Source organism: Anabas testudineus, chromosome 10 (assembly GCF_900324465.2).
Source record: "Anabas testudineus chromosome 10, fAnaTes1.2, whole genome shotgun sequence".
NCBI lineage: Eukaryota > Metazoa > Chordata > Actinopteri > Anabantiformes > Anabantidae > Anabas > Anabas testudineus.
Genome location: NC_046619.1, coordinates 16,696,866 through 16,723,360, shown reverse-complemented (window position 1 = coordinate 16,723,360; position 26,495 = coordinate 16,696,866). Strand labels below are relative to the sequence as shown.

At 37.2% G+C, this 26,495-nt stretch overlaps 1 protein-coding gene across 2 annotated transcripts in view; it reads left to right on the top strand.

The window, feature by feature from the left end:
- Positions 1 to 7,033: 7,033 nt before the first annotated feature.
- The window catches only part of enox2 (ecto-NOX disulfide-thiol exchanger 2), a 146,131-nt gene continuing 126,669 nt past the window's right edge, over positions 7,034 to 26,495 (top strand). For both annotated transcript variants that reach the window (XM_026358274.1, XM_026358272.1), the window contains exons 1-2: positions 7,034 to 7,167; positions 20,679 to 20,754. The gene's annotated coding sequence lies outside the window, so the exon portion shown is untranslated. The remainder of the gene's footprint in view (positions 7,168 to 20,678; positions 20,755 to 26,495) is intronic.

Below are 26,495 nucleotides of genomic sequence, written 5' to 3'. Positions count from 1 at the left end.
TCAGTATGAAAGAAGGTAAGAGATACTAAACAGGACAAGGGTTCACAGATAGGACATGGGTAGGAGATAAGTTCTGGGTCACAAGGTCACGAGTGAAAAACACAGACCTGTAGTGGGAATTTATGGTATAAACAGTCAGCCTATGTGTAGAAGAATTTATGTTTTCTTTATGGTACACATATACTTATTCCTTAGGAATGTTTTGTGGAGGGGGCCTTGTGAAGTACAGTATAAGTATGAGGGTTAGAGAGAGGTAGGCAGAAGACATTTACATGATTGTGGTGTTTTCTCCATGCCGGCATGTACGTATTAAACTGAGATGGTTCATCACACTGAGTCCTTCATTGAAGTCTACTACATGTGCATCTGTGTGGTCTCCTCTGCAGGGATCCTCGGCCCTGGAGCTGTATATGTCCAGGGAGCAGTTACTGGCCCCACTGACCTGGCTCCTCATGAGCCCATTTGAAGATGAATGTGGAGGCTGCATAGGTTGTTGTTGCTGGAGTTTTTCCTCTCCACTGTCACCTGGTGCTGCTCAGATGGGGTTGTTGGTTTTTTTATATAATTCTGTATAGAGTTATATTTTAAGGTTAAACCTTAAACACTGTAACGTGCCTTGAGAGGACTTCTGTTGTGATTTGGCTCTATACAATAGTTCTTAAAACGACTTCCTTTCCAAAAAAAGAGTTTGAAGCTTGTTGAATGTAGACACATTAGCTGTACAGTAATGCTACATTAGCTTCTCTCATGTTATTTTCAGGCTAGTTACACATACTGCATGTCAGTGTTTTTCTAAACTAAACCTGAGACTTGGCTCTCATGAGGACTACCCCAAGAAAGGCAGATGATAAGTTACCTCTCCTGCAGAGGATAAGTTCATTAGAGTTACCAGCCTCAGAAAACGCCAATTAACGGCACCTCAGATTAGAGCCCACATCAATGCTTCCCAGAGTTCAAAGAGGCAGACACATCATCTATTCGTAGGAGACTGCATGAATCTGGCCTTCATGGTCGAGTTGCTGCAAAGAAAAGACCAGTGAAAGTCTATACTTTGGTGTGTGTGAAATGTAGTGAAGGTGACTGGTGAGATACATCTGCTGCATGATTTGTTGATTTATTCAGATTTGAAGGAAGAGTCTAAAACAAAATTACACAGCTACACACTATAATATCTGCTTTGCACTTAGTGCAACAATCATGGGTCTTCAATAGTCTTTAATAGCATTCAACCTTTTTTGATCCTCAATTGTGTCATTATTTGGCTAAAGTGAAAGGCACTTCATAACAAATTCAAAGACAAGTGTTTATCTGTCTTGATACACTGTGTAATTACCTAATTATGCAATAAGCCAAATTACAAGTGATACTAATGATGTGACTGGTCACTTGAAAATGATTCCAGTCTGGATGGTAAATTACCTAACTGGTTTCAAATCACCCACGGGAACAGCTGCTCTTCTTCCAGTGTGTCAAATCTATAGAGCAAAGTAGAGCAGAATACACTGAGACTGTATAACTGTGAAATATGTGAAAAGCTTTAATGGGAAAACAAGCGTGAACCTCTGGGTTATAGTCTTAAATATTCTCTTTGATACAAGTATAGAGTAATGAACTGGCTTAGGTCTTTACGTAGCATTGTTTTCTTTTGTTTTGTTCTTCAAAGTCCTGATTCAAATGTACTGTAAACTGAGAGGGAGTTAGAAAAGTTCAGGCAATTCTTGTCACATTGATTTCTATTGTTATTGCCTTTGATGTTTTTTGGTTTTCAAATAAATATGTGAAGATGCAGAACAACAACACAACACAAGTAAAATGTAACGATTACTTGGATGAATTAATGAAATGTGATGCCTATAAAGAATGTGTAAATCAGAAACAGCAATTAATTCAATATTTTTTTTTCAAACTTACAATATATTTATGATTAGTAAGTATGTCCAAGTGTTTTTTATACAGTATATCAAAAAAATAGGGAACAAAAATTATGTTTTGAAAAAAACAATGTTGCGGGTACTGTTAATTATTCATTTAATCTGGAAATAGAATAGAGAAAGGTTTATGTTTTGTTTCTACACCCAGAAGTGATGCAAAAAATAATATATATAATACAAATACATATACATACATATGTAAATGTATTGCCAGTGAAAATAAAAACTCAAATAACAGAGAAGATAAAACTATGTGACTCTGCAACTTTGCACATTGGCAGCACCGGTGGATGGACAGAGAGTAACTTCAAAAAAGCTGAAATTCAATTTAGTGTGAAATCCACAAAGCACATGTTTACCAACCCAGCTGGTCTGTGATGGCTTCTTACCAGACAATACCTCAGGGACAGGAGGTGGAAAAAATTTTAATTGGCAAGTCAAACTTTTTCATGGTTGCTCGGTTCCTGCTTTTTTGGGAATCAGCTTGAATTAAACTTTCACATTTTTGAGTGGTTACTTTTTGCCCGTCTCTAACAACAGAATTTAATTTGGACAATCACAATGAGCCTCGAGAGTTTCAGTTAGACGTCATGGGACACTCATTTCTCCAGTAATAACACTTTATAAAATAAGCTGAGAATTTTAATGTCCTGCCAAAGCTTCAAGGTAGAAAACTGCTCTCTTAAAAATACTGTTTTTATATCCCTAAATGTGCAACCCTATTAGGCTTTCTGTTAACATAATGCCAATATGTTCAAAGATAACGTAAATTACGTCACAAATACATTGATACCTCAATGCTTGCTTTCCCTTAATAAATGTGATCCTTTATTCATTCAAGACCTGTTGCATCACAACATAATTATCATGTGATAAAGTTTCCATCAAATACGTGATCACAGTTGCAGTTTAGTTCCATAGAAATGTCATTTTCAGGAGACTTGGTTCTGCTGGCAGATGTTTCCTTATTGCTTTTCCCTTTGAGAGTTGTTGTCTTATCATATACTTTAACGTGTAAACACAATACAAATGGAAACTGAAATGGCGGACTGTGGGTTTTGGGTTCCCTCGACATTTAAGGGTGAGTCTACCGGGGTTTTTTTTACCTCAGTGTCACAGTGCAGGAGCTTAGAGAGTGTGATATCTCCAGAGAGGACTTACATTTGCCATGAAATCATTGTCAATCTGAACACTGGCAATCAGGGCACAATCAGATACAGTGACACTCGATGAAACGGCGAATGTGACCCTCCAGTGTGAAAGACAGTCATCTGTTTTAATTCAGCAATCACCACCCAGCTCGAAACACCTGATTGGGTCCATTTTGTCTATGCTCATGTAAAATCATGCATTGGAAGAGAGGACATTATAGGCACTTCAGTGCTTATTCAAGACAAGAAAAGGCATTATTCCTCTGGTTTACCACAATGAATGATTAAAACAATATTTGATTGCTTGTAAACACGCTCTAATCTGTTCGCAGAAAAGCAGCCCTGTTGACTTTTAAGTTGTGATGACCATAAGCAATACCAAATGAAAGCTTTATTTTATTCCCTGCAGCTCGGATACTGAACTTTCCATGTGTGAATCACACTGGACATGATGAGATTTGTGCAGGATTGACACTTGAATGCATTGCATCATTCCACACACTATGCACTTCAAAAATACTTGGGATGCATAAAAGTAGGAATCTAATGAGAAAAGCTGAACAGACTGGTGGAAGGACCACAGATAGCAGCTTGGAATGAGATTGGATGCCTGCAGGAGGGCTGATATTGAATGTTCTCACATACACTGTTGATGAGAAATGACATGTTTTCTCTGGTCAGCAGCGACTTATAATGTGGCAGTAATCTCTTTTTCTTCATGTTTCTTCTTGGATGTTTCACCATGAAAGCCCTGAGACACACACACATACACAAAAAAAAAAATAACTGTGCTGAGTTTGTGTACACTTTTTAAGAAACAACAGTGCATGTATTCCAGCAGATATTTACATACATGCTGTGATTTGCATATTGTAGTGACAGCCCTGCTCTAGTTCTGACAAAGTATAGCCTTATTTTACATTATTAAAAAAAAAAAGATAAGAAAATGGACCAAACATGAAAAGTGTGAAAAGTGTAGAAGCTTGAGTGAGAGAGTGGGAAAGTATCTCACTGAACCAGAGAAGTTACATAGAGTTAAAATTGCATAAAATTAAAACAGCTGACATTTCAGACTAATTTCCTCCAGCTGGTCATAAAATGTACTGATATACAAGAACATATGCTACAGGTTTTGTTTAATATTTTGCTAAATATCCTTATTTGCAATACTGTACATGAGTGGTCCAAACCACTCTCATGTCTCTATAGTGAATATAAGCTACTGCTGGCAATGGCTTTGCAGAAAGAATGTAAACAGGTCTAAAGAGCTTGGCTCCATTCAGATGTAACCAAATCTGCCCATGATCACATTTAAACCTCATTATTTAAAATGCTGCATATAATTAATCTGTCTACACACTGTGTAGAGTCGATTGCGTGCTTTTATTTAGACTAATTCTTGTGTGAGTTTCTGGAGTTTCCACTGGACTCCTGGGAACCTCACAGTAATGACAAAACTTCAAGAAGTCACTCAGCCAAGAAATAGTCTGCAACATAACCACTTGTAAATGTGTAAACAGGTTTCTGTACATTTTGTTAAACTTTAGAGCTGCTGACTGTAGGATTGTGCCACCCCGCCTCCTGCTTCTTGTGTTCCTACTTAGCAAAGTTAACTAGCTGCTGGTGTAGCTTTTAATTTACTGTACAGACGTCAGAGTGGTATTATTCCTAATATCTGTCAGCAAAATACTGTATCAGTCTCTACTGAACGGTTCAGTATTAGTGTAATAAATCAAAAAGGAAGGTCATGCAAATATAAACTCAGCAAAAAATCAACTAACGCGTGTCGAGCATTTTTAACTCTGTGTTATTCTGTTGCAAAACCCGACTGTGAGGAATCACAGCAGTAACCATCCAGCCACCCACACTTTCACAAAAAGGGACAGAGAACCAAGAAATGCCTCCAGACCAAAGAAAAACTAAACTAAACTATGACAGACATGTAATAATACCCCACATTTGTAGTTAAGAAAGTAAGAGCATTTTCCAGCGGGAAAATCTTAGCGGGCTGCCTCCTGTACTCAGAGGCAACAGTTAACTTCTCCTGTGAAGAAAGGTTTGGCTTGAGTAGCTGAAAATAGCAAAAAAAATAAAATAAAATAAAAAATCCACATAATGTAGCCACATTAAAGATCTCCAGGCTGGTGTTATGCAACTGAGGATGTGTAGTAGGCATCTAATTGAAGCAACCTGCTGTGAACCAGGTAACAGTACAACTTTCCAGCTGGGAGAGACATGTTAACTGGTATTATAGCTCATTTGGGAATATTAACAGCTCATTAAACATTAATGGATCTCTCAGATCAGTATTTATCCTGTACCACTTTCTAGCTGGAGCATATGCAACATAGACTGGTGGAATAGGTACTGATGTTCAGTCACAAAGAAGAAACAGATGTCTGCTGCAGAGCAAGGTGATTTCCAGGTAGTCCGAGACTAAGATAAATTTATACTGAGTTGTCAACATGTTAAATATCATCATCACCCTGGGGGGAATGGTGGGCGACAAAAAAAGCATTAGCAATGGTGTAATTGGCTGTAAATGGTCCAAAACACTTAATAATGTGGGAGTGGAATGCATGCTGGCACATATGATAATCCCCTTGTAATGAGAATTCACTAGATATCACGGGCTGTGTTCATGTCCCAGCATCTCTGAAAGAGCTTAGCCACCAGAACAGTAACAACAAGCCATGGAGATGGCATTGAATACAACTGAGAGCAAAGTGAAATGACACACACAATGACATAACTTGTTGAATCTAGAGATTTTAAAATGGCATGTCTTTTATTTCTCAGCTTTCGGGTGATTAAATCAAGACATTTTGGGGACGCAGGGCAAGCTGACGCCGTCATCGCTCAACAAGAGTGTACTTTAAGTGATGAGAGAGTGGGAGGAATCAGCTTTGAGTTATTTTAGTTGTTAAAGATTAGGAGGCAGACAAACCAAGCCTTAGAAATCCCAAATCTAAGGTTCCACAGGAACAAAATAAATACTGAAGAGTGTGAACGAATTTTAAAATGAGATCTAATTATGATTAATTATGCTCCATTATGATTCAAAATCCAACAAAAGTACAAGGTAATATGAATTGGGAATACTCTAATAAATTTAGCCAAAGTTGTATTTGAGTAAATGTACTTCATGTCTGTCACCACTGTACATTTAGCTGTATACTGTACATTAAGAGCAAATACAGACCTGTAAAGATGCTTAAGAATCATTAAATATTTTACTAAAATATTTCTTTTGGACTTTCTGTGAATGACTTCCACCTATAAGGACAATTCATCCAACATTTCCTAAAACCCATCTACATAATAGACCTGCATCAATTTGAATGAGAATTTTATGGGGAACTTTTAAATAACTGCTGAAGAATAATGACAGTTGTAAAAGATCATAACGACTTCTGATAGATGCAGCAGATGGATATAAAATTAGTCTGCTGGGTCTTTTAAAACAGCTACAGTTGAGACTAAAAAGAATGATATGAGCTGCTGAGGTTAAAATATTATATTCTGTGTAATTAATTAAAGACAAAGCTTGTGGTGTGAAATATGATGCACAATAAATAAATATGTCTATTAAAATCCTATCTGGAATTTTCTATGTTGACGTTTCTAAACACATCTTAACACAATAATATCCCTTAGTACAGCATCCAAAACTAAAACAGCTGCCACAATTCTTGAACTGTCACTAATTTTAAAGAATGAGGCACCTTTCATCATTATAAACTGCATCATTCAGCCTATATAAGTGTAAATAACTATTCTTCTTCTTCTTGGCTGTTTTACATGTTTTAATATGTCTAAATGATGTGGCCGCCTGCTCTGAAAATAAACCAGCCCACATGTTTGACCCATAGGGGGCCGCGCAAAAACGTCAACAAAAAGCACGTGTCGGCCTCCGGCTTGCCGTAGTTGGCTCCGCCATTGTTTGACAGGTCTCGTTGCTAACCAGAGGCTTTCCTGGATACCCACTCTGCACAGTCACCTGAAACGAGCTCCCAACTTTTGCGTGGACTTTTAATAAGCGTTTCAGCAACATACAAACCAAGAAGTTGCCAAGCTGTTGCCAGGTACTATTATTCTTCCTCTTTGCTTTCCTGTTTCGCTTCACCGGCGCTAACTTCCGTCAGCGGCAGTTAGCATTAACGTTAGCATCTCTCAGAGTAACGTGAGGTAGCTAACTCACAGGAAGTTTACACTGAGGCACAGTTTATAACATTAAAATACCTTTTGTGGACTGAAAGCTTACTGTAACAACCGATTTGTTCTGATAGACTTCTGTTTACGACTACTTTAGCTGACTTACCAACTTAATCTGACTGCTAATTCTACTTTAACTAAGCAGCTTTGCATTGTAAACCAAGTTTTTAAGGCACCTGCAGTGACTTTGCTCCTCTTTTACCTTAATCCATAAATCAGTCATTCTGCTTAGTCCTGAGCTAGAAGTTTGTGCACTTGAAGTGTTACTCGCCACATCAAATAACAGCTGTAAGAAGAGCAAGAAATAGCACTGTAATAGTCAAAAGTACTGCCTGTGATTTAGAACAGCATTCAGGAAGGTTTTTGAATAGTTGATTGCAGCAATCATGGCAGAATTTATGACAGAAAAACAGGAGACTTGAATTTTAGAGATTCCTCCAGGAGGTTATGCCTTTCTAGCCTATTTTGTGCTCTGCTTTTTGTGTTAGCAACTTTATTATATGTACAGTGAGTGTGTGTTTGTTTATATGTGTGTTTTGGTTCAATCCATAGTCATTTATAAGTTTAATAGTTAGTCTAAGTGATCTTAATGAGGGTCATGGTCTGAGTCTAAGAGGGGAAAAAAAAAGACTGAGTATACAATTTTTTATTGAAAACTGAATTCTTACTTCCTATTTACATTTTGTTGATATTGATTCTCCAGCAGTGAAGGACAGTCAATCTGCAGCAACACCACTGTAGACGGACCATTGTTATTTAGATTGCTGTACACGTGCAGGACTATGGGCAGATTCACAACATCAGTACTTGTTTAAATTTTGTGAATTACTGCAGATTGTGTTAGTCATCATAATTTTATTAGCTCTGCTAATTTTAGTCTATTTGTGCTGGGTGGGAGATTATGTTTAAATAATTAGTAATTGAATCCAATATCTACCCAATCACTGGAAGATTTATCTAGTTTATGTGCTGAACACTGTCTGGGTGCATTAATGGGTTCTACTTTATTAATTTCATCAACATAAAGTTATTACAAACATTAACTTTTGGCATTTGTGAACAAATTGTGAATTGTATAAGATGGGAATAATAATTTTCATGTTGCTTATAAATAAATAGATGATTTAATGTTTGTGTAAATACTACCTTTATCGAATTTTAGTACTTGGCTATTGCAATTAATAGATGACATGGTATAGTTGCAATGAGCAAATACTCATGGAGTCACTCGCAAATATTTAATTTAAGACAAGAAAAGGTGACTTTTTTTTTACATTGCACATTTTAAAAACTGAAGCAATTCAGAGTGCTTTATAAAGAAAAGTACAGATATAGTGCAGCAAAGTTATAAATAAATAAATAAATAGGCCTGAAATCAACAGAGAAGATGCATGCAGTAAGTGCAGTAGATAAACCAATTAATCACAGGCACTGAAAAACACCATTGTCTTCAATTTAGGTATAAAGGTGGCCACAGTTGAGGCACGTTGACTATCATCAGGAAGTTAGTTCCGTCTGTGTTCGGCATAGTAGCTAAAAGCAACTTCACCCTGCTTGGTTCCAACTCAAGTTTTCACCTGCTGACTGCTTCCTACAAATCTCAGAGTCCTGTTGGATTTAGGGACTAATAGTTTAGTGTACATGTAAAAATGCACAGCACATTCCCAGGGGTGGTATCTTTAGATGGCTTGTTTCCTTCATACAGCAGACCAGTGCCAAAGATATTCAGTGAACAAAAATTCAAAAGGAGCAACATTCTACTTTTGAGAAACTTAAACCATAGAATATTTAGCATTATATTCATGGTAAATGACCTGTTTTATCCCTCTCGGTGCTCACTGTCAAGATTTGATTTATCCTTTTATTGGATTTTTGCTTGTCCTTCCTTTTATTTCTCTCTCTGTGCTTTACTCTGGATCATCGGTGCTATGCTCCAAGTGCCATATGAATAAAGATGAGTTGAATCGCTTTAAATGATTAATTGATTATCAGACATGTGCTCAATTAAGATGATAAACTAATTCATTAGTGAACTAATGTGGGTCAAGTAGTAAATTGTTTGCAAAAAATAGTTTTCAATCAAATTATTGTGCTACGCTGTTAAAGTTAGCTTTGTGCAGTAAGCCAGCTTTATGAGTGCAGTGGAGTTATATGGAAATAATAAGGATCACCATTGTGGTACTTATGTAAATATTCAAGAGACCAGCCTTTGATAAGGACACCTAAGTGGAGAGGTTGCCTCTAAAAACTATAGAGAATAATTACTGAAGAAACCTCTGCAAATGCATTCATTTCCAGAAAGGTTCATGATGAGGTGCAATTTTTTTGAGAGATTTGAAGGATTACCAAGTCATTAATGTTAACCTAATGCCAGTGATGTATGTGGTGTCATACAGGTCAGAAGATCTAAGTCCTATAATGAGCTAAAGCATGTCTTCACAGGTTTAATCCTAAATCTTTACTCCACATTTTGCTAAGAGAGGGACCGCGGATGGCAAAGGTTAATCCTCCTATTGATTAAAAATGAAGGATGCCATTTGTTGTGGCCCACTCTGTGTCCCTGTTGTCGGAAATACAACAAGAATTTGAGCAGGAAAAATGACAGAGGTTTTTTTAAGCATTCAAATATTAAACCAGTTAATTCAAGTAAAAGCATGGCTACACTGGTTTCTATCTGATACAGAGCTGTAGGCCACAACTGATGACATTTAATTCAGATTTTTATAACTTTATGTATTTTAATTTAATTGATTTAATTGATGCTCCAAATGATTTTAAACAGGCATGTAATAATTTTTTACTATTTTTTTTCTTGGTGTCCAGTTTGTCTGAAACCAATTCACACACATATGCTGTAGATTCAGTCTGTTATTAGTTTAGTTTACTAAAAGCACTACAAGGTGACCCATTCAGACTGTCTGATGTGCACACTTTGAATTCTGAATTTAAACTACTTGATTATTTATTGTTTAAGTTAAACTTAGTGTAGCTTAAGAAACAGATTCATTATCTGACTTAGACATTAGATGAACATGCAGAGTGGGGGTGTAACTCTACTGAAACCGAGACTGAAACTGTGACAATAACGTCTTCTTGGTTCTCATCTTCTCAAATAAGGATTTGCTAGTCTCTGTTTTATAAGATTGAATGGTACATAACTGAAAATATCTACGTATTGGAAAAAACAAGCTATTTAATATTGTTAATTATTAAATAGCTTGTGTTTGATTTAATAATTAAAATGATTAAATAGCTTGGGTTAGGTCTGCCTCCTTCTTGTTACTTGCACCTGCTTCATTATGCAGTGTGAGGGCTCCAGGACCCAGATGTAATAGGTGTCAATATTCGTCATGTCAGCAGGTTGTGCTTCATCAATCTGCCTGATTGATCCAGGATTCATGTGGTTCCATGACCTTGCTTTGCTCAAATAAGAGCTGCATCTATGCCAGTGTTACCTGATCTACCACTCCTCTTGATCAGTTTGTGCTTGACTTATTGAAAGCACAAGACAGAGATAAAATGTGAGACCAGAGCTGTGAGTGCAGAGGGGATTCTACATGTGTAACCCAGAAGGAGGTATATTGTTACATCATATGATGCTATGCGGTCGTGATTGTAGCAGCAAGATGAAGTCATCTCCTCTCTTTTGTGTTGTTTAAAGAAATTGAATAGCACTGCATAGTGTTGGCTGCTTCATTGTCAGTTGTTTCATTCAAGATTAAAACACAGTTAAGGCTACAAGGTCTATATCTATAGTTGTTGTGAAACATACAACAATACAACACAAATATTTTAAAGTGGTGCATGCCTAATTTTCCACTCTCTTAATAATATAAATAAATAAAGTTCATCCTCTGAACTGTTAGTCAACGATGATTTCCAAAATGGTCAGAATCAACATGTGTAAATGGATGAAGCTTTAATATTACCCTCATTAGTTTTGCCCCCTCTGGAGTTTTATTTACACATTTATTCAGTAGACCTGTACCAGCATCAGCACGAGCAATGTCCACACCAAGTGAATCAGCAGCTATCAATAATTATGCTGCTGTATTATTGATTGATGTTACGCTAGTTGTTTTGATTAAAGATAATGTAAAAATATTGACATTTTCCCGAAACCTAGAGTGATGCCACTGAATCCCTTTTTCTACCAAATACCTACAAACCTCGAATATTTTACTTTAATATATGATATATTATGCATAAGTGTATTATTGCCTATGACAAATAGTATCTGAGAGAGATCTCTCCCTTGGATGATAGTCATATTTTTGCCTGTTCTACAAAGATAAACATTACACTATCTAAATGTATTTATTCAAAAGCGAAGTATTTTTGGAAAATGGTTACATTAGGGTTTTCCTTATTATCTCCTTTGTTTGTGCTTCCATTAAATGAAAAAGAAAATAACTTTTTCTATTATGCTATTGTTTTAAATTGCTGCAGAAATTATATTTTTATCATTATTAAAATTGCATACTTTTGCATTAAATTACTGATCAGTCTGTTCCGTTACATCTGGATGTTGGGTAAGGTGACCCTGGCTGCCTGGAACTGAACTAAGCTTGAATCAAAAGTCAAAATCCAGTCCTGCATACAAATTTAGGTTCATTTTTCCCTTTAGAATATAATATGATCCTGTACTGTCAGAGGAGATTAACAACAGTTGGCAGTGCTTTGTACTGTGAATCAGAGTATGTAGGAATTGCCGATGCTTTATGTAGGTATTTTGTTAATAATAGCAAAATATTGGTATATTTAAAACAATATTGATTATATACTTGATGTGTATAGATGTGTGTGTGATTTGCTAGTCTCTGGTTTATGTTGCGATCAACAATATACATTTATGACTCTAAGGGCAAATTTATTGATGATTTATGTAAAATAATGCTTCCTCTACGTGATCTTTCTGTACACAAGGCAAAATGTGTCTATTATTTTTTCCAGCAATCCTAATTGAGTTTATTAAAATACATTACCATAACAGTCCACCCACTCTCCAGCATATGGTCAATGTTTTTATTACTTGAAATTTCTGAGAGTAGTGGGCAGTCCCTCTTTTTCAGAGCCCACACATGAAGTGTCCTAATTACTATTGTGCAGTGAAAGTCTGTTTATGAGTAAATGCATTTAAATGCACATAAGCAAGAAAATGTACAATACTGCAGTGTAAAATAAAATGGCTTTTATAGCACTTGGCAGTCATGAACAACCAGACATTTTGGAGTGGTACCACAGCTCTAGGGTGCTGCTATTGTAAAAAAAAAAAACATAAATGGTTTGGAAATCTCAGCTTCACTTAGGTGATGCTATAGCACCACTTGGAAGACAAAGAAAAATATGAGTATCTAAAGTAACCTTAGTACTTTACAATTTGCTACTCAGTGCCAGCGTAGATGACAATATGTAACCTGACAGCCAACATTGGTTTCCTCATGGTTGCAAAGAGAAAGGTGTATGTGGTCTGGATTGAGATGGTTACAGTCAATCTTACCAGGCAACCTTACTGCTAGATGTCACTAAATCTTACACACTGCACCTTTAAATTACAATTGGCTATTTTAAAATCTGCCTCACTTAAACATCTTTGTTTGTTTTTTTTTTCTTTTGTTTTCAGCACAGATTGCACTGCATATAAACAGTCCAAACTGCTTGTTGTCGTCCATAAACCTGTACAGGTTGGGGGAAGCAATTTTCAGCGGTGTAATCTTTGTCTCAGCCAATCTTCAATTGTGTCCCCTCCTTCAGATCAGGAGATCAGATTAAAATCTGAATCATTATCTCCTTGCATGTAGGAGCGGTATTACTCCAGAAAACCTTTTCTCTTTAAACCTATAGTTATAGTGAGGGTTACAAGCTAGGAAGTAGCAGGTGTGCTGCTCACTTAGTCAGTTTGCCTTAATTAAGCTGATGATGTCACAGGCCAAACAAATAAATGTCAGTGCCAACGGTTCTCAACTCCATGTAAACAATTCTGCTTCCTTAGCAACTTGTAGACTGGTGTTCATAAGGAAGGCTTATATCCGCTCTTGGCATTTGCTTCATTAAGAAATAGGATGTCCCAGTATTCACTTTGGTCATTAACAAGCCCTTAGAAACACTTCAGGCCTCTGACATCTTCGGCTTAATTAATGAACTGAGCTGACACACCTGGTATTTATTAGCTGCTGTTTCCTGCTATAATTATTGTATTAAAGTAAGATAAGGAAGGGAAAACTTTCCTCCTACATATACACAAATCAATTTCATGACATCTTTACATGTGATTAAAAATGGCTTAAAATGATTAGCCACAGTAATCCCATCATTGAGCTGATCTGATCTGTCATCATCGATCTGCCTATTAATAGGTGGTGTTCTTCTGATCCAGTGGAATGCATTTGTTTGTTTGTTGTACGACTCAGTGCTTTCTGCTTTGTCGCTTGAGTTGAGTAAATTAGACCAGAATTATTTTGATTTCATCTGCTAAATCTGTCTGACTAGACTTTCCTGCCTGAGGCCATCTTACTAAATTTAGCTCAGCGGATGGCACCATTTTGAGAACGTTTCTGTGTTCTAAACCAAATTGTTTTGTCCCACTTTTGGAGAGGAAAGGTGACATTTCTCATTATGAGATGTTTTATTGACCCTCAAGGGAATGTGGGAGCTGGATAAGAAGAGGCAGACAGTGAGAGGCTGCCATCAGAGTGAATCAATAAAGTGTGTGTATTGTGCATACAGTACTGACCTGCTATAAAATATCAAAAGTAAGTTACTAGAACAGTGAAAGCTGTTGTGAGGAAAATGCATTTTTTGCCTTGCAACACTGCATGTATATTTAGTTCTTATCACAAAATGATGATAGGTACTGAACTTGACACTAATTCCTCTGTCATGTTGTCACTACTTCACCATAGTAGTTTAGCTTCATCAAATGGAGAACTTTTTTAGGACAACATAACATAAATCTTTGTACAGAACATCTTTCTGTGACAAAAACACTCACATGTGTTCACTATCAGTCTTATTTACAACTTTGTATGCACTGCAAGGGTAGAAGAGAGATGACAGAGAAGTTAATGTGCAATGAGAAGAGTTAATGTGCTGATGAAGACATTTGGCATACTAACTTAATTATAATCACCTACCTTGTAGAAGTCTTATATTACCTTCTGTTTCACTTCTCTGAAATGGCTGGTAAAAATAAAGCTATTTTGTAACTTTAAGCATCACCTACCTTCCAATATAAAAATAAACTAGCTTAAATGACAGTATGGGAGCATTCACTGTACACTTCTCAGGAGGCTTAAAAAATAGAACAGTGGACTCTTACTCCAAGTGCCACAGGGGATGTGCTGTAGGTTTGTCTGTAGTCAGGTTCATAAATATTGGAAGTTCTTTCGGGTGGGGGGCATTTGGACTCATGGACCATACTAAAACACGTGGGCATTTTCCTGAATGGTGATGAACAGAGGCCAAATGCCAATATGCATATTATTGTTCCAATATTTTTGAGCCTCACTGTATGTAGTATAGAAGATGAATGAAATTTCCAGTGTCCGTGCAGTATACACCCAGGATAAATGTGAGTACATTGCATTCATTGTGCTTTGAAGGCATAACCCAGTGTTTTATGACCATTTAGCCCTAAACACAGATGTTTCTTCGCCTTTAAACCCAGGCAGACTGCATTGCTGTTGTCTTCCTCTCTCACCACAACATCAGTCCCTGTGGTCAGTCATTTAGGCTATAAGTAAATCTCCTCATCAGATCTCAGTGGATGCTGATCATATGCGACGTCTCAGAAGGGTGCAAAGTAGATTAGTAAGTCTGGAAGATGCTATGACTTTGACAAGTCGAAAGGCATGGATGTACTTTACTTTCATGTTAATCCAATAGTGAAATAGTGTTGTGTTCATCACACCCAAAAATTATCAGTTTTCAAACATGCATGACTTTTGAAATTCATGAGCTAAACAGTGATTTGTATTTTACTCTTTGTTCTGCACTAATTACCTGATCATCTGAGGATGACCTCAGTTTAAACCTGTTGGGCAGGGCAGAGACTTCCACAAATGCCATATTTTTCATAAAGATGAAAGGCACACTTTTAATCAGGCAGTGCTGATGATGGGTTATAATTCTAGTGATTGAACTAAATCTCCTGTTGTAGTGAAGAGCTGTGAGACTTTGATTACAGCAAAAAGTGGTCACAACATCATTACATACTTTACCCTTGGCTATCGTGTCCTGTATGAATGACATCGACATATTTCAAGCTAACAGGAGCTGGAATTAGATTTTGGAATGGGTTTTTAAACCCATGTTTCATGTTTACAGGCGTTTATAAGTTGGTTTCTGTCTGTCTTACTATTCATATTTTATCTGAGAATGCTTTATATAGAGTCGTATGTTAACTTATTTATTTACTCTCCTTACATCCTGGAAAAATCTGCAGCAGCCAGTAGCTAAGACATATTCCATGTACTGCATTTGTTTATGTAATTGTTCTGACACTTATTAAACACTAAAGCTTCTAAACACCGTACAAGTGAAACACTATCTCACCCTGGTAGATGTTGTAAAGATAGTCTTGGCCCTGTCACTGTGACTTGATGAAAGATACCAACTGATTAGCTGCCAAGACATTTGAAATGACTCTAGCTCTAAAGCCAGGGTACAGTTCTGACAGGGCTGTGTGTCTGAAGCAGCCAGACGTGGATTAATGTGCGAAAGGATTTGACTGGTATTCCTCCCTCAGAGCTAGTGCTGGAATCAGAGATTTAACAAGAACTAGCATAGGAATTGTTATCCTCCTTTATTTGAGCTGGTTTTACTTCACATGTATTTTTAAGTAAATGAAAATGACATGCTTCTGATAAATATTATTTATTTATAAAACATAATACTGAAGAAAAATGTCAGATTTATAATTCTGACAATACATATTATGAGTTAGTTGTGTAGATGCATACATGGAGGATAAAATCCTGTAATACTTAAGGTTTTATAGAGAGGGGCTGGCATGACTATATTAATCTTTCGATACAGTAATTAGACCTAATGAGGGATTCCATTTATCTGCTTTGCCAGCATACTGTACACAGAGTCTGGGCACTGTAGGCTCTTATTTCAGGCATTGACTGGGTGCCTTTGTTAACTGTTTGTAGCCTTTTTAAAGATTGTCTTTGTTAACAATTCACATAATTAGAATATGATTGATTCACTATTTAAAACTTATTGTTATCATGTTTTCTTCATCAGCTGTCACAGACACTTGTCAGAAATGCTTCATAAATAGTGCTGTACTGTATTTTTCTAGTCGTGTTTACTGTTGGCTGTAAAAACGGCTGTTCAGTGAAGAAAATGCACTCTAAGGTGGAACTTTAAGTTGAGGCTTATCACTGCAATATATTTTGGGCAGTGACACATACAATCCATTTTGGCAAATCCTCAACAATCATCCTCTCCTTCCATAGACTGGCCATAAAACCTATTCCCCTGTCATAACAGTATTCTGCTTAAGTGAGGATATGCCACTGTAAAGAGGTAAATGTATTCTCCAGCATTTTTAAATTACATTTAATTACAGCTTAAATATATATATATGTTATAGAGCAGTCAGTGACAACTATAAATCCAGCTAGTGTTTCATTGGACAGGGGTCAACATGGGCATTGTGCCCAGTCTGCGGCTACACAGCCCCATCCACATTAAGCTGCAGAGCACTGTGTGTTCCGACACCTTCCTGTGCTTATCCCTGTCCACCACCATTAAAACCACTAGTTACTTTGAACTTTGTGACTGATCGTTGTATAAATTGGAGGAAATTTATGTGAGATTTGTTGGGTAACACTAATTGACTAATTAAAGGCATTTTCACACACAGGATATGTTACTTTGCTGCCTTAATCAGTCTGCTTAATTGATGACTTTCAGACGTTGGTCACATAATGTATGTCATGGTTTCATTCAGTAGGACAAAGAGAGGCATAGAACATGTGTGGTATTTGCTTTAAAGCTGTTTTTTTTTTTTCTTTCAAATATTATTTTCTGGCATTTTTAGCTTCTGAGTGTTTTACAGTAGAGAGGCAGAAGGAAAAATGGGGAGGGAAAGGTTGTGACATGTAAACAAAGGCCCCCAGATGGACTCGAACTGGGGATGTTGTAGTTATGTGGCATTTGCACCAACCATGTGGCTACCCCTGTGGTCCACCCACAGTGTTGTTTTAGTTTCAGGCTACTTTATGTTTTCCTATCCAATCCTATGTATTGCTCTGAGCAGCTCTTTGCATTTGTCAGTGTAATAAATTAATTGATGCAGTCCTTGGAGTTTAGAATTTCAGATCAAGTGCAGCATTAAATTCTTTGGAAGCTTGTGTGTCACATAATCTGACTCAATGAATAGATTGAATGCATTTTACCATTCTTGTGTTTGGTCACCCTCTTATCTCTTTAGTGTGTTAGTCTGCTGCTGAGCTGTATGCTGACATTGGTGCTTTTTCTCTGCATCTTTTTCCAATAGCAACACGAGTTCCCTCCAATGGTGACTTTAAATATTAACTTTAACATTTTTCCTTTTTATTACTACAGGCGACAGATACCCTCAAAAGGCTATAGTCAGAAACAGACAGACTGAGTGGTCCAACTGTGCATTTAATTTAAAAAAAAGTCTCACAGCAGCAATGTTTTCTCCTTTATATTGCGACTTCACTTTTTTTGTTGACAAATCTAAGTTTAAGTTAAGTTTATGTTTTAGTTGATTAGGCAATCTTACTAGTGCCTAGTAAGATTGGCTTTGTGACTTTTACTGAAACGCAATGCAGGTGCTCATTCAGACATGAAGCCAACATGTTCAGGTGCCGTCAGATTAATGTAAAGGAATGCACGTCTGAACTGGATTTAAATAGTTTAATGCTACTCTAGTGTCCATAAGGGAGATTAGGTCATCATTGGGGGAGAAACATGAGACAGTAATATGGTCTATAAGAAGGCATTAAAGAGCTGTGCTGTATACTGTATCATTCTGATGAAGGGACACCTCTCGAGCTAAATTTAGGAGATGCATTTGGCTACAATAAAAGGATTAAAATGTGTGCTTCATTTCCTGAGAGACACCAGAAGTCTGTGGAGTTCTCTCTTGCTCTCAGCTGATTAGGATAAATATGACTGCATAATTCACTCTGTGCTTTCAGTTTTTTTTCCTCTTACATAACAAGTATTCTGTCTGAGCCTTAACCTCTGCCTTTGTGTGGACTGCCATGTTTGATGGTGACCTTGGTTTACCGGAGAGGCGACTGACAGCTGTTGGAATAAGAAGTGAATCAGAGGAGAGAATGACAGACAATTAAAGGGCTGGATTCAGCCTGACTTGACCTTCTGATCAATGTGCTCCTATTTAGAGCTGGCAGACTAGAGAGTAGCACTCTTTTTCCAGACTAATAAAGATGGCATTGAGAGCAGCTTCTGGGCTGGACTGCCAATACTTTTAGCACCACCATCGATTCTCATTACTGTTAATGGTTTCTCTGCTAGTGCGAGCCGGATGTTGAAGTAGGTGTGGGTGGACATGGGCGGAGCCAGAGATTTTGCTAGGGGCTGTCATCCTATAATGACACTGGTCAGAGGAATGTCTCTGATAGTGTACATTTTAAATATGTTGACCAGTTCCTATAATACAGTGAGCAAATTGTGCTGATGAGAGTTTTCTATACAACACAAAAACAGAGATTAAAAAAGTGATAAAGTGAGAGAACACAGAAGCAGCTGCACAAGATATTTTCAGGCCACATATGTGAAAAAGTTGTATAAATCTTATTGTGGCTCCAGAGGAAGCTGTCATTGGTTCTGAAGACTAGAACTTTGCAAACTTTATATATCTGGGGGTGTGGAGTTAGACAAAAGCGATCTTACCAGACATCTGTACCTTGCTCCTTATTAAGACCTTAAGGCTAGTGGCTCGAGGCAGTAGCTGCCGCAAGCATAACACACCTGCTTCTCTGACCAAACTTTCTTTTGGTTGACTTGAATTGTGGATAATGTAGATGTCAAGTTTTGACAAAGAAGAAGAAGAAGGAGAAGAAGTTTGGAATAAAAAGACAATATCGCTGGTCCTGTTGTATCGATTTTTATTTTTATAAAACTGTCCAACATGAATCTAACAGTGGTATGGGTGTGCAGTGCCAATTCTATTTAAATCTATATAGTGTTTGAACTTTTAGTGCAAAATAAAAAAGAATCCTGCCGATATGAGGCTAAACAAATAAAGTGACACTGTTTTGAATCCCCTGACAGGATCCACTTCCTACTGGCTCTTCAGGACTCTGTGTTGCCATTGTTCTGCTGCAGTAAATAGCTGTGCAGTGGCCTGTAGAATAACTGGGTGTTATATTTCTTCTTTGGCTCTAATTAGTGAACAGCCCGGATAGAAGCATTTCTTTGGTGAATAAGACTTACTTACTTATGTTCGGACAGTTCTGTACAGTCAGGGGGTAAACAGCCTTTGTGTTGTTATTCTTCACCAAAATGTTCTGATCTCTAATGTGGCGTTCAGGTCTGCATCAGGGGCCTTCCCTGTTGGTAAAAAAACACAGTGTGGAAACACAGGGCTGTCTGAGTGTGGTCATTTTGCCACAGGGTGCAGGTAAAGAAGATAAAATAGAAACATAGCCCTGGATGAAAGCTTAAAATGCAAAGACAGTGGCTTATGTCCTTGTATTCCTTTGAGGTCTAATTGCACAGCTCTGGAAATTTAATCATAGTGGCAATAAGCTTCTCCTCAATCTCAGTGCTTTTTAGATAGGCAGCAAATTAGTGCAACAGTACAATTCACAGATCAAGGTAATCTGCCTGATATGCGTGCTTGTAATAAGTCACTGGACAACACAGTCAGGACAATATCAGACCACAGAATGACCCAATATTGCTCTATGAAATTTAAGCAGCCATAATCAAACAACCTGCAAAAATCACTTTGTGTGATGTGACATGAGACCATCAGAAAGCGAGATCATGGAGCACATCCGCTGGTGGATGAAGGTTGTTTCAAGGCTCATATTTGTATGAGTCAGGGGCAGTTTGGCAGTCTGCTAATTGGACAGTGTAAAAATAAAATTAAATAAGAAGCATTGGTGAAGTTTTTCCAACTGGAGGCGTTCAGGGTGTTCCTGTAATAAACACAAAGCACATAGAGGAGAGAAATACGAGGCAATCTGCAAAAGGAGCAGCAAAAACGGCAACAAAACGCTTCACTCTCATTGAAAAAAATTACAAAAAGCTGCTCCAGGCTGCTAAAAAGGGTTTGATTGGAGCCTTAGGCTTCACTTTAGTATCTGAAAGTAGCCCTAACACTATGAACTATAAATGTGAATTAATTTTTTTCTGTTGTGTTTTGCAGGCCTTGAGCCAATGTTATGCAACATGATCTGGACCAGAACAAGGAGGTCTGCTGCTCTATGATTTCAACATCACAGGTATGATATACCTAAATAACATCCACGCTGTAGTGGAATAATGATGAAGTAATTCATCATTGTTTGATGCAGTGAACTTTTTCTTTTATCAGCATGCCTCTTAGAATAGTTCACTTCTAGCACATTTACATTGTCAGTTTTTCTTTCTCTCCTTTCTCTAATTTGAACAACTTCCAAAAGTTAATTAATTTCAAAATCTAACACCTCTCTACAGCTAAGTGTTTATTAACCTCATACTGGCAGGAAACCAGTTGTGAAGAAAAAAGAAAACTAAATGGACTGAATAATAAGTTTGTTATTTAATCCATCAAGTTTTTATTTGTTCTTATTACTGTTCAACTGACATTACCAAAGAGTACCTTTACAGCTGTCACATAAATACTGTTTGATGTCATGATGTCTTGTAAAAGATTTGAAGCAGTTTAATATGTCAAAATGCCCTTTCCTAGAGTACTGTATAGTTAAAGGGGTGTAAAACAGAGCTTGAAATGGTTTACCTGCAGGGAATCTACTGTGCTTTATTGTTACCTAGGCTCAGGTGCTGCTCAGCTCTTAAGCTATTAATACTGGAATCTGCCTTCAGATTCAGTCCCACATAATAGAAGCAGTATCGCCACTAATTGCCTGTTGCCTAAGAACTACTAACTATTGGAGATGTGGGGTGCATGTCAAATAGTTTTCCTCAACTGGATTCTACGCCTGCATTTGGGAACGTGCACAAATTAGGGAGCCTGCTCATTTGAATACACTGCAGTGTATTTTTCTGTCAATAGCATAATTATCTATCCTCTGGTTTAATTTGGGAATTGAAGCCACATCACTATTACATCTTTTAAAACTATAACCTAATTAAAAAATGCATGGTCACGACGACTGAACAGCAATCTACTCTGAGCTGAAGGTGTGACCTTTGAATGACCATTTCACTTAAGTTGTGTCTGAACAGTTAATTTATAATGTTGAAATGCAGCACATTTTTCACCTGAGGTCATGTGGTGTGATTTGGAATCTAATTGTAGTGCATGCAGTGGAATCCATGTGAATGGCTTTTTTTTAATGCTACATAGGCTGCGGTTTAATGACATTTTTAGGGATTTGGCTCGATACAATGACTTTACTTTTTTTGTTTTGGATTTAATTGTGAAAATGCAAAAAAAAAAACAATCTCCATTGATCTACACTCAATCACCCAGAATGTGTGTCTAAAAGCATGTTTAAATTGCATTTATTATTTTTGTGATGTGTCTAAAACTCGAGTGGAATCCACCTGTGGCCTTAGAAAAACATACAGCTGTTTATATAAAGTTTAGTAGTAGAAGTATATAAGGTCCCACAATTCAGACCTCTCTCTAGAACTCTATGATAAAACTGTGCTGAGGCTTAGATCACTGCAAGGGGTATAAAATGATTCCCAGGAACACCATGGCCTCAATAATTGTGAAATGGATGAAGTTTCGAAACATCAGGTCTCTTCCTAGAGCTGGCCATCCAGCCAAACTGAGTAATACGATGGGGGTGTTTCTCAGTAGCAGGGCCAGGGAGTCTATTCAGATAGATGTGCAGTTTCTAAAACCCTATATGACTTTTTTCGTTGTGAGTTGTTGAGTGTAGGCTAATGTCAAAAATGGCATTGTATCCATTTACCAATATGCACAATATAAAAAGGGAGAAGTTCAGGGGTATGAATAGTTTCTCAAGCCTGTGTTCTGCCTGTTCTGTCATTGTCTGTGTTCATGTCTTCAGACAAAAGATTTTGTGTGTGTTTGACCACGATCAACTGAACCAATCGAAACGTTGAAGGGAAAATAAACATTATGACAGCATTGCACAGCTAATGACCATGCTCTATGCCAATTCTCAGCTCTTGTTCTCGTCCAAAACACACAATCATGCTCATTTACACAGGAGCTAGAATCATCTTTGCCACTGGCAGAAGTGTAAATAGTACAAAATAGTTTTACTCAAGAAAATGTAATGTTGCTATGGTGAAATTGTACACTAGTAAAAGTAAAATGGCTTATTTAAAAAGGAACTTTTGTACTTTAAGTAAATTATGCTACATTATTGTTTTTGACAGAGAACCTTAGCCAGGTGCAACAAGCTCAAGTAGCCTAGTACACCAAATATGTTAAATGTGATTTCAACAACAAAGAAAGGTGAATTGCTCTGACGAAAACCATGAAGGCACATAAACCGCAGGACAGATTTAATGACTAGAAACGCATTGAACGGAAGAGCAGACAGGAAGTGTCCTATTGCAGAGCAACAAGGACACCCAGCTCTTCAGTCTGTCATGAGGCATGATTTACAATGTTGTTGTTCATTTACATTTTTCCAAAAAATAAATTTGAACGAGTGTTACTTTGTCAATTCCACACCTGGCAACCTCTTTGTAGCAGAACTGATTAAAGTTAAATAATGTTTATTTGCAAAAACTGTTTCTTCACAAATCATTTGACGTGGCCAGTCATAGCCTCTGATTTTGTTTTATTAAAAATAAGAAAGAAAGAAAGAAAGTGGGATCTTGAACTTAGTAATTGCTGGTTGCTGATTAAGTCCTCATTCTAAATTTACACATGCTAAATTTCCATGTGATACTCAGTAGACAGTATGATGTCCTAGATTAATACCCAGTGTGGAAGCAAATAGGTCAAAGCTCCAGTTTCTGGTCGCAGTAGAATGTCCATCATTGAAGCTTTTGGGAGAAAACTTCCAAGGTGAACGATTTGATTATAGCACAGACTTTCTTTATGCTGTCACTTGAGGGTTTCACATCACAGCAAGAATCCTTATGTCACTGTTCTGTTGTCTTTGAAAACACCCACTAGAGCCAGCTGGAGGATGTGATAAGAGCCTTTTTCTCTTCCCTTTCATCTATATTATATTTAAAATACTGATGCTATTGTCTTAGATTTTTCCTGAGAGCAGCTCAGTTTACCACAGCATCTTGACCACACACACATATGCACAGTACCAGAGAAGCATGCTAGAGGAATGTTCGTCAACTTTTTACCAGTTATTACTTAGAACAGCTATTTGACATTTGAGAGCAACCCAGATACTACTGTCTGTCTGTAATGGAGAGGATATTACCTGCTATTGAGTTAGTAGTGCAGACATTTTACACACCAGGACAAATCGCTGTCAATTCCTAACTTAACATACTGATGGAATCTTTTTCTGTCAAGTGCTGTGTGCATTTTTGTACTCCAGCTTTCACTTTCCTGGAAGGTCTGCACTTGAATACAGTACTGTAAGAGGGTAAAAGCATGCATCAAAGTTTGTAGGAGTAACTGTTAAGGATCACTACTTTGTCATCGTATTAATTCTACTTAATCCTTTGCGTTTAATTGAAGGATCTTTAAATGCAAAGCAATTTTAAAGAACTTCAGAGCCTCCTGTCTCCAACCCTGTCTCAAAAATTACATTTACATGCAGCTGATCTGGAAATGCAGTTACATTTATGTACTGAATGTGATCATTTAATGATCCAGGGTCGGAAATTAACACCCGCCTTGCTCTAAATGCAGGTAAATTTTCCGTTTGACCATTAAATCTCAGAGCCTTTAGCTAATGCTGTAAACTTATGTGGTTAAGAATAACTATTCTTACTTCATTGTGTTTTATACAAATGTATTTTGTCTGCTCATGTGGTCAAATTGTGTTACCTACTCTCAGTGGCTAGTACAATTCCATGGCAATGTGTGTGAATGAAGTGTGGTGGGCACTGTGAAGAGGGGAGATGTTTGGATGTGATTCTCACAATGACATTGAAATTGCATTCAGTACAACAAGTAAAGCAGCAAAGTCAAATGAGCCTAAAGAGCAGGATAGTGACTACTTGGTTCAATGAACACAACATGAAAAAATGTTACATCTTTTTATAATGCATTTTCCACAGCAACAGTTTTGTGATGGTGGTAGCTAATTACAATATCTTAGACTCATCTCTGCCTCCAGCCTTTTGTTTCAAAAAGAAGGCTGGGCATTGGATATCTAGTAGGCTGAAATGGCTGTTGAAGCACCTACACACACTCAACACTGCACACCAACACATAGTAAGGCACACACAATATCTATAATTTTAGATTTTTGCAGCGGCTTTCCCGGTGTTCTGCTCAAAGATATGTTTGCTCTCATCAAGGGAAGGTTCAACGAGCTGGTTCTTTAACAGTGAATGGGGAAGGAATGTGAGTGAAGGCTGCCCTTCAGCAAAGAAAATGCCAGGCAAGTGGCTCTCAGCATGTTTGAGAGTAATAACACACTGTAGACAAACATCACTCTCTGAATGAAGAACAATAGAAATAATAGTAATTTTAGGAAAATATTGCTTTCTTATGTTGCGATGACTCGAATAATATGTGTCTGTATGAATCAACAGACAGTAAATGTGCAGCTAAACTCAACAGAGATTAGAACCAGGGTGAAACAACTAGCCTTATCTGTCTTAAAGTAAAAAATCCACCTACCAGCACTACATTGATACATTTTTTAAATTTGTAATACCACAACCTCTTTTTATACTGTGGCTTTTAATTAGCTTGAACAAATTAGATATAAAGTGTTAATTGGTGAGCGTGGACCTGGATTTATATTCGACCAAAGTGATTAACAAGAGTGTTGCCATAAGGATCTATAGCATACTGTAGTTTTGGTATGTAGATGATATCAACTCCACAATGCTAGATCAATGTGTTTTATGCTATGCTTTATATTTCCGGCACTAACTTGTACGTAATTATTTGACTTTGATAAAAGCCTTCATTATTACTCTGTATTAGTGAACAGAGATAATTCCTGAATCATAAATGTTTCCACTAAAAAAACAACCTTTGTTTTTCAGTGGGGTTTGTAATTTTCTGTCTTGAGATTTAAAAAAGAAAAATTGCTCTAGCTTTCTATCCCAGGGTTGCGACAGAAAGATCGAGTCGGGCCAAAGTTGCAGGCTTTGGCAGTAATGCAATGCAGTATAAATCGTTTGAAGTGAGATTGCAAAGTTCGTGCCATTTGGTTTGTACATCTCAACGTTGAATAACTGCAAAATAAACTGTCACCAGCATTGTATGAACTGTGATAATGGGTCTGATGTGTAACTTCTGAGTGATTTAAATTCTTTACTTTTATTGGATCTGTTAAACACAGTGACACATTAATTTCACTTGGTGACATGTTCATTACTGTGTGAAATGCTCTCTGAAATGAAATATTGGTGCCACCAAATTACACGCCCGTGCCACTAATGGGAAAATGTCAGCGGCAGCAGGAGCAAAAAATAGAGCTCTTTTGGGGTTTTTAGTTTAAACAACTCGTTGCCCGCTTTAATTGCAGTGTGGTTAACTGTAAAACTGTAATATTACAAATTTAGAATTCGGCAGAGCAGGTATAATATAATATATTTCAGTTTATGCCCACGTTTACACAAAAGCCATTAACACTACATATGCAGCTGCTTGTCATTAGATTTCTGTTGATCCTATTAACTTGCTTCTTACCTTTTTACCACCGACACCAAGTTTAATGGCGTTAGAATTCAAACTCTGATTATAGCCTATTGCAGCCCTGTGCAGTACGCTACAGTATTTAGGGCACATAGCTACTGTCAGAAGAAAAAATACAGTAGTTTTTAAATTTTTTTATTTTAGACATGTCTAATCAATTTGGTTTCACACAAATCCACACAATTTGAATGTAAACTTTATTTGTATTTGATTACATAGCACTGCATTTCTTCGTGTTATTGT